Source organism: Pinus tabuliformis, chromosome Q (genome assembly GCF_031772625.1).
Source record: "Pinus tabuliformis cultivar Carrire ecotype Pingquan chromosome Q, CPIR1, whole genome shotgun sequence".
Lineage (NCBI taxonomy): Eukaryota > Viridiplantae > Streptophyta > Pinopsida > Pinales > Pinaceae > Pinus > Pinus tabuliformis.
This window is the reverse complement of record NC_142296.1, coordinates 723059041-723069243: the sequence shown is the minus strand read 5'-3', so window position 1 is coordinate 723069243 and position 10203 is coordinate 723059041.

Here is a 10203-nt window from a genome sequence, read left to right as displayed (position 1 = left end):
GTGCCCAGCGTAAGGATAAAAGATGTGACTGAGATGGCGCACCGCGAGACCTTGGGGGAATGACTCGTGTAGCTCATGGAATTGGAAGAAGACCGCTTCCTTGCAGGATTTCATTAGCGAGTGCAAAAGGAACGTGAAAAAGCTAAAGGAACACGGAAGATTTGGTGTTGTTAATGATAGCAAGTTTACGAAGTTTCCAGGAAAATTTCAAATGCACTGGTTGGGGCTGTATGTTGTTAAGGAGATCACCGTTGGTGGTGTAGTTCAGCTCGTGAAGCTGAATGGGGACCCTTTTCCTGGAAAAGTGAACAGAAGTAGATTGAAGCTATACACAGGGGATCTTGCCCCTACGTGATGACTATATGGCAATAGGATAGTATTAGTAATCCAGGCAGCTGCAAGGGATTGCAGGACTATAAACTACGCTTCCTGACTCAGGGAAAATCTTGGTAGGGAGGTTGCATGGCGAATGGCAGGGATGTGACAGGTGATGTTGTGCTGCATGAGCTATATCATAAAGGATGGGGCTACCCAGGTGGGTTCGGTACTATTCATGATTTGATCACTAAAAAATAGTTAAGGGGAGTAGGTAGGCGCTATTTATTGCAAAAATATTTGGAGATCTGCCGCCAAAGGGGTATTTATTATCAAAATTTGGGGGGAACGATCAGATTTGAATTCAAAACCCCCTATAAATTACGCGTGTCAGTCCAACGAAAAACACTTTGCACTATGAGAGTTGCTTGCGCGTTTTGTTGTTTGAAGCATATGAATCATGCATTATGGGAAGAGTTTGTGACATGCCCCTCATTTGCAAATTATACTCCAGTAGCTCGAGAGTGATTCATTGAGAAAATGACCTTTACAAACCCCACCGAGGCCATAAGTTCAGAAGCTATTGTTTCTAACGTGTCAGGCCCCGATGTAACTAGTATGGAAGCCATGCCCATTGTGTCTACAGCACCGAGGTCACCTAGGCCGAAGCAAACTGCCACAAAAGAGAAACAACCGGCCGCAAGGGAGAAGCACTCCACCATGAAGGAAAAGTAGAAAAATTTGGTGCCTATGAGAATGTCACCAAGGAAGAATTCTAGAGGTGTGGCAAAAGGAGAAAAAAGACAAACAACCAGAAAAAGTGGTGGATTTAGAAGAAGAGAAGTACCAAGGTGTCGAAGAATTCGATTCCGAAGAAATTGAGCCTGTCACAAGGCTTCCTGAGTATATCCCTCTACACAAGGGAATAACCAACGTGACCAAGGACTTGGATTCTGGAAAATTCGTGGTGTCAACTCCCCTGCTACCTGAGCAGGTCAAATTTGAAGGTCCTAGGCTAGCATACATCCCAGTATTAAAAATGGAGGACTGGGACCTGACAGACCATGAAAAGTTCCCGCACTTACCAACCCATAAGTATATGACAAAGATATACTATGCTGAAATGGGGGTGTTGGAGAGGTAAATCCCCTCTACGGATAGAGGCGATCCCTACTAGCCCAGAATGGGTCTAGCAACAATCAGTCAATGCTACTATGCAAGTTCCTAATTGCAAATAAAAGGTAGGCAATGAACACCTACTTGGATTCCAACGCTATTGTTTGATGAAGAGCCGTCGCTCTCGCTCCTTCGCTTTGGCCGGTCACGATCCTCCACGATCCCCGTGAATAGATACCTGCACACATGAAGAGAAACACAAACACAAGCGTGAAATCTAATAAAGGCAATTATACATCAGTCAGAAAGGACATAACTCACATTAACCATTACAAAGACAAATGAGAGTGGAACCATAATAGTAGTCATCTATTATTAATCAATAACAGAGAAGAGTACAACCAAAGTTCTGACGTTGAATCCTTCTCAAGAGGGTCCAGCCAGCAAGTCTCTTAAGCATTCACCCTTGGAGGTAGATCTCCCAAGACAAGAACTCTCTCTCACACAAGCAACACTTCACAACCTTCCTTAAGCTCTCTAGCAATCCCACACTTGTCACACCAACTACCTACTAGCAGCAGCACTCTAAGCACTATCAATTCCACACTGTCAAAAACTAGCTGCTCATGGCAATGGTAGAGGCTTAAATAGGAGAAGGAGTCTCCATGAATGGTGGGAGGATGAGCTTATCTCCAAGGAAGGTGGCTCAAATGACGAAACAAACATGCCAGAGAAGGGAGGGCGACATTGACAAGGCCAACAACCAGGTCTGGAGTCATCTGAAAGGTCGGCTGTTAGAACAAACTCGCCCAAACAGGATCAGCACGGGTGTATAACTGCACTGGAGCGCTGACATCACATCTGAATAACAGGGAAGGTTATGTCAGCGCGACCTAATATGAACAGAAGATACGTTGGTTCATGAAATTCAACCAGCACGGAAAACACGTGTGCTTCCGCGCTGGCAACGCATTCGTTGTATTATGAAGCGCCAGTCAACGCGGTTATTTTAATAACAGTCGCGATGATGGAAAAAACTTTGGCAAAGTGGGTCATTTGGCAGCATTAGAGAGCATGAGCATGATTAATTTGAATTCATGACACAGTAGGGAGACTGGCAGGGAGACAGTGACAAATTACTGTGTAACAGATGCCCCCTAAAGCATGAAGCCCGAGAGAGTGGGAGGGGTGAAATGCTTTACAAAACTCGCTGAACTGGAACACCACCAGGAAGAATCTGCACGTATGTACAACTGATATCTTTATTGCATGTACTCTAGGCATGGGCGCAGCCATCCAAAAGACATACGAAGAAGGTCTGTGGTATGGACGTAGCCACCCAGCTGAAGAGACCATGATGATAATAAGGTATGGTCGCAGCCATCCCAAAAGACTCAGGTATGGGCGCAGCCATCCATCAATGAGTCATGTAATAATAATCCACAAAATTGCAACCTGGTTTGCAACAGACAAAAACCAGGGTCTTGCGCTCCAACTCGACCCGAACAAAGTACAAGTCCAAGCATGTGAATACATGAGCTGAAGTCGAACATGCATGAACATCGTCTGATTACCAACCAATAATGAAAACTGTTAACAGACGCGAGAGGTACCACCAATAATGACAATGGTCCTCAAGGTACTTATAGGTACAATCCGCGGCGTGTGAATCAATGAGCTGGTGTCAAACACCCGCAGAATCATTCGATCGGAGGCCAATGATGAAAACCTCATGTCGAACACGAAGAACCTGCCATTGAGGCATGCAGGCTCTAAGGCACCTGAAGGGAGTCTCTAAGTCACCTTCCTGGATAATGAGCTGAAGTCGACAGGAAGTAACCTTGATCGAAGGTGGGCCATAATGTTTCCCACATCATCGACACGAGACAGATAAGGATATGATATTTTCTGTGAGGTATCAGAGGGAGGTTGTAAGTTTGCAGAGGTCAACTTCTCTTGAACATATCGGCGGCACGACAGTGGATTTGGCAGTATCTGACGTCAAATGAACAGAGGTCGTGGTGACAAGGCAATGAGCAGATGAGAGGTCAAATAGGATAACCCAAACCCACGGAGGCTAGTGTAAAACAAGATGAGATGTCCCCACCCCGACACGAATGCAGACGAGTGCCATGTTTAAGAGCGACATACTGCCGACACGACAATTATTACAGTTCCATTTTCCCCACCATTTCTGGCAGGTACCCCGATTATTTTTGGATGACAAGCTTGACGGGGATAACATATGCTTGTGAGCATCATTTCGACGGAATCCGATGTCATTAAGTTTTAACGAGTCTAACAAAGGAAGAACTCGGCGTCTTTTCCTGTTTAGAGAGTCTGAAAAGACAGCGAAAAAGAAAACTCCAGGGGAGTCCTTTTTCGTAAAGTTGTGTCTCTCGAGCCCGAAAAAGTATAAAATAATGCTCGAAAGAACCGCCCGACCAGTATGACCGAGGAGTACTTTTCGTAAGTAGTGACTTCGACCCGAAAAAGCAGAAAAGCTGTCAGAAGCACGTCGTTTTGGAGCCAATAACGAGTTCGAAACGACAAAAACCCGGCAATCTTTTTAAGTTTAAACGGTCAAAAAAAGAGCTTAAAGACGACTGCCTCTTATTTACGTCTAACGAGTCAAGAGGAAAAACTCGGCAATCTTTTTTCTTTTACGAGTCAAAAAAGAGCTTAAAGGTGACTCATCCTAGAGGAACGAGTGGTATAAAAGGTAGCAACTGGTTCCGGCAATGGTGGAACTACTCAAAACATGTAATGGTCAAGAGGCAGGCTAATAAAATCACTCATCGCTACGGTTCCTCAGGAAAGGAAAAACAACCAAGTGAAAGCATATGAATGGCCAAAGAGATGGTAGCAATGGAATGAAAATAACCAAGGCTTATCTAGCAAAATTTAGCGGATAAAAATGGCAATCACGAGATGTAAATCGGGTATGGGTTCATTTTTTACACAGGCTTGAACCATGGAGAACTTTGCTTGGATTTGGTTTCATGTTTACACAAGCTTGAAACGAAAAACTAAGCTTGTTATGAGTTCGCATGCCCCCAGGCATAATGACGCAAAACGAGGGACATGCCCCCAAGCTTCATTGCATTCAACAAAGTGGATGAATGAAGGTTCACTTTCGAGATCTTGGAAAGACTCGACTTGGATTTTACGAGATCTTAATCAAAGACTCGATTGGGAAAAGGGGTTGTTTCATTTTTTAATGAGGTTGACACAGTAAAAGAACTATCCTCATAACCCTTGTTTCATTTTTTAACGAGCTTGACACAAGATCAGGAACTATGCTCCAACCAGACCTAGTTTCATTTTTCAAGGAGCTTGACACCGGAAAGGAACTATGCTCCACCCGAACTTCATCATAATGAATAGAAAGTCGGGGCTTCCAAGATTGCCACTCCCGGTGGAAGGGAAACATCTTGGAAGTCGGGGCCCAATGCCCCCAGGACACTATGCACGATGGCGGCATCACTGGATCCAGGCATGGGATAGGTGGCCACGTAGTTGATCTGTGGTGGGGTAGATGCAACTGGTGGATGAAAACTAGGAGGGGACGACAACGGCGTAGGAGGCATCGGGGGACTAACGAATGACACTTGATCGATAGTCACAATTCTTCCATCGTGCGGAAAGCAAACCACACGGAAAAGCGAAGAAATGAGGGCCCCCATGGCGTAAACATAGTCGCGACCAAGGAGAAGACTAAAGTCGAAAACACCTTCAGTAACCAAGACGTCTATATAGACGGTTTTACCTCCCAAAGTAATAGGGAACTTCGGGAGAACTCCTAGAGATGGACAGGCTCCTCCATCGAAGGCCAACAGATTCTGAGTGACTGGCCCAAGCTACGGGGAACCTAAGGCTTGCCAAGTAGTGTACGACATAAGACTGACAGATGCCCCTTCATCCAAGACAGTGCCAGGTATTGCCTTAGCACAGGCATGTACTGTGATCTGGAAAGGCATATGGGATGGAAGGCGACCGGCGATCAGGTGATTCCAATCAAAGGAAGCGACAAGACTACTTGGTGGGGGAATCGTATGATCGCCCGCATGTGCTAAAGGAACCGAAGGAGAACCTTCGGGAGCAGCTGGGTTAGGAGAGTCATTTCGGGACTCGGGAGAATCTGAAGAGACGAGAAGAACATGGGCGTGATTCTCTTCCGAAACAGAGTGAGCGAGCGGCGGACTCGAGTCGACACTCTCTCCGACCAATGGTTGGTCTGGAATAGGCTGGACACAGCCGGGTTCGGGAAGAGGGGCCTAGACAAGAGAAGAATGTGAACCAATCTCATTGTCGGGAGGCAGATGATCTGCAGCTGCAGAAAGACGTTGATATCCAACGGGGAGTTGGGGTGAAGGAGCTGTAAGACTTTCCAAAACACCGGAGGCTTTATCCATGAGTGGACAAAGGTGAAGGGGATGATTGCCTTCACAAAGTCTACAGGGGATCCGAATCTTCCCTTTTCCCTTACCATTCCCAACTGATAAGGTAGCATCACCGTGAGCTTCAGAGGACGATGAGGGGTGGGCCGGATCGCGAGACCATACTTCTAGTACCCTGGGAATGCCAGGACAATCGCGAAGAAGATGGTCCTCCTTGCATAATCGACAAGGAAACTTGACCTTCCGCGGAGGAGCAGAAGGTGGCCCGACTTCAGGTGTACTTGGAGTAAGGGCTGTACTTCTAGCCTCTCCCTTAGGAGACTTCTTCTTCTTGGTCTTCTTCTTCTTCTTCTTAGCCACCTGGTTATTCGAATCGAGACTTTCACCAGGTGAAGTACAAGAGGAAGACGTAGAAGTAGGCATCAAAGGGGAGAGATCCACCTTAGGATCAACATGATGTTGTTCAGGTGGAGGGACTGATGGACTAGCAGCCGATACGGCAGGGACCAAAGAGGTTGAAAACAACCAAACAGGCAACCCGGTAGTTAACCCCGGAAGGGATAACGTTGCCATATAAGGAGCACCAACATTCCCGAGAGGAGGGAAATGACCAGGATTCCCATCAGGAGGGGAACTTGGGTTGGTGAACCCCGGAAAAGTTGCCATGGCAAACAAAAAGAAGCCTACCCAAGCTAACGCACACAAGATCTAACCAGGTGATGTTAACGTGGCCGAATAAATTTTTAAGGCACAAGAACTAAACTTGACCTTTTCATGTTTTAAGAGTCGAGAAAAGGACGAAAAGATGACTCTAGTCTCCTTCGAATGTTTAATGAGCACGAAGTGACAAGACGCTCACTAGCACCTTTTCTTTTAAGGAGTCCGAAAAGGATCAAAAGTGACTACTCTGGAGACTCTAGGCAAAGGGTTTACCAAGCAATCCGTAAAACTGCTTATACACCTTGGCAATCGTATGAGAACCAAGGACTTTCCGTACTGCAGTCAATCTTCCCGAATGCTGTGTTCGGTGCGTTACGGCTCGCAAGGCGGTAGACTCGGCTTCCTATGGATCAAGGATAAAAGCCTAGTGGGGTCTCCCTATATACGCGACGGTACGTGGGAGCACAATCCGTGTTAGACCACTATCGAGTCACAGAAGGAGGAATCACCCAACCGTAATGTGAAACAATAGTGACTATGTTTAAAGACGTCGGAACACGTCTCTAGCCTAGACTTCTAAAATATGAGCGTTATGTTCCAATGCATTTTTTTAAGTTCATTCAGTTCATTTTATGGTTGATCTTGAATTAAGTTTCGGTTTCAGGTCCTACCGTGTGATCTCTCACAATTACCTAGATGCAAACTACATGCCAAAGGATACCATTTCGTTCGATGAATTCTAACTACGAGAGGGTTAAGGATTTTCGATCAAACAAAATGAACACAACCAATCAAACCATCTAATTCAGCTAATGGCAAGGAAAAGAAACTTTTTCTTTTGAGAACACAAATCAATGAAATGCTCTTTTTCCCATTAACTATTGAATGCAAAAGATATTAGTTTGATTTCTTTTTCCAATGGCACAATGCACTTAAAATGAATTTTGAGAGACAGCAACACCGAGTAAAGAGAAATGAAATCACTCAATGAAAAACACAACAAATGTGAAAAGAACCGGTTGAGCCCAAACAACTGTAATCCGTGTCTGGGTAGTGAGAAGTAATCGAAACAATACGAAGACTGGTTCAATAACAATCACCTCAACAACCAAGCAAAGAAAGCAAAGAGGAAGGTTTTCGCAAAAGAAAAAGCAAGTAGTAACGAATCTTTGTGAACGAGTAACAAAACAAAGCCAATCCAACGAAAACGGGATGATAACACCAGGTCACAGGACACAAAAACAAGATCCGCCCAACAAGACTTCGCAAGCAAGTGCTTCAATGTTCAGACAATATAAATCAAGTCATAAACCATGTGGAAAGAGCAGGGGATAGTCAAACCAACAGGCTCAGGAGGCAAAATTGAAAAAAATTCAATTCTACAGGATCAGCGCAGGTGATACACAGCAACAAAGCGCTGACTAGAAACCACGCGTAGCAACAAAGCGCTGTCAACGCAGAAGTACACGGCTTAAGCGCGCTGGTTCGATTTCAGAACCGTCGCGACTGTTAAACGTACAAGAGTGATGACCACGAAGTCAAAGCAACAGCTATGCGATGTCAGCGCGACTGTTTTGTTATAAACCGCGCTGAGGCTAAAAAACAGGCAGAATCAAGCCAAAAGCTCCCAAACCAAGGCAATAACTCTTTAAACAATCAAGGCACCTCCCAGACTGAACCAGGAAATCTAAAAGCAGAGAACTAATCCCCAATCTTTGAAAAGAGAGTAACAATCAAACTCAAAGCAAGAATGAACAAAAAGGGACAAAGGCCAGCTCCCCAGTATGGTCGCCAAATTGTTGGAGAGGTAAATCCCCTCTACGGATAGAGGCGATCCCTACTAGCCCAGAATGGGTCTAGCAACAATCAGTCAATGCTACTATGCAAGTTCCTAATTGCAAATAAAAGGTAGGCAATGAACACCTACTTGGATTCCAACGCTATTGTTTGATGAAGAGCCGTCGCTCTCGCTCCTTCGCTTTGGCCGGTCACGATCCTCCACGATCCCCGTGAATAGATACCTGCACACACGAAGAGAAACACAAACACAAGCGTGAAATCTAATAAAGGAAATTATACATCAGTCAGAAAGGACATAACTCACATTAACCATTACAAAGACAAATGAGAGTGGAACCATAATAGTAGTCATCTATTATTAATCAATAACAGAGAAGAGTACAACCAAAGTTCTGACATTGAATCCTTCTCAAGAGGGTCTAGCCAGCAAGTCTCTTAAGCATTCACCCTTGGAGGTAGATCTCCCAAGACAAGAACTCTCTCTCACACAAGCAACACTTCACAACCTTCCTTAAGCTCTCTAGCAATCCCACACTTGTCACACCAACTACCTACTAGCAGCAGCACTCTAAGCACTATCAATTCCACACTGTCAAAAAATAGCTGCTCATGGCAATGGTAGAGGCTTAAATAGGAGAAGGAGTCTCCATGAATGGTGGGAGGATGAGCTTATCTCCAAGGAAGGTGGCTCAAATGACGAAACAAACATGCCAGAGAAGGGAGGGCGACATTGACAAGGCCAACAACCAGGTCTGGAGTCATCTGGAAGGCCGGCTGTTAGAACAAACTCGCCCAAATAGGATCAACGCGGGTGTATAACTGCACTGGAGCACTGACATCGCATCTGAATAACAGGGAAGGTTATGTCAGCGCGACCTAATATGAACAGAAGATGTGCTGGTTCATGAAATTCGACCAGCACGGAAAACACGTGTGCTTCCGCGCTGGCAGCGCATTCGTTGTATTATGAAGCGCCAGTTAGCGCGGTTATTTTAATAACAGTCGCGATGATGGAAAAAACTTTGGCAAAGTGGGTCATTTGGAAGCATTAGAGAGCATGAGCATGATTAATTTGAATTCATGACACAGTAGGGAGACTGGCAGGGAGACAGTGACAAATTACTGTGTAACAGGGGGTTACGTAGTTGGAGCTCATGAAGTGGGTCTATGGTGTTGAGCAGGCGTGGCTGCTAAACATGGTCTTAGTACCGCATTATCATCGCTCAACTATCAATACGGTATGTGTGCGCCAGCTCCTCATGCTGTTGCACGATGGGGTTCTGTGGCTTGGGCAACCCATTCCAATCATCGACATGTTGATCCACATGATAACAAAGTTGCCTCACAAAGGACCGAACCCTGCCAAGAAGTTTGGAGGAAAAATCAGGGAGAAATAACTAGCTGATAAAATGAAGAAAGAGTATGGTCTTGTGAAAATGTCGTGCGGATACTCTATCCTATCAATTCAAGACTAGGCAGTACAGTTTTCTACCCAGATCCTTACAGGCAAGATCATGAGGAAGTGTCGCACGGATGAATCCCTGGAACCAATAATGTCACTTGCTGCATAGCGCACGAAGGGCGTGCATCATAATTGGGCCAAATATCTATGCCAAGAGTTCCTCGCGAACTACCAAGAAGCCCAAGAGGAAAGCAAGCCATTTCATTATGCTTGGCTTTTATTGTCTATCATGTTAGTTGCTTGGAGGTTTCCGAAGGACAGCTAGTTTCCTCTGCAGAAGGAAGATTTACTTGAGGCAACGTGGTTCGCCTCGTTGTGGTCTACAAAGAATCTGACACGAATCAAGGAGACAAAGATTTTCTGGGTCCTGATGGAGATGGATCTTCAGATGGTGGTTAATCAGAGGCCAAGGTTGTCCCCAACCTTGTTTGAACAATTAACTACCTATGC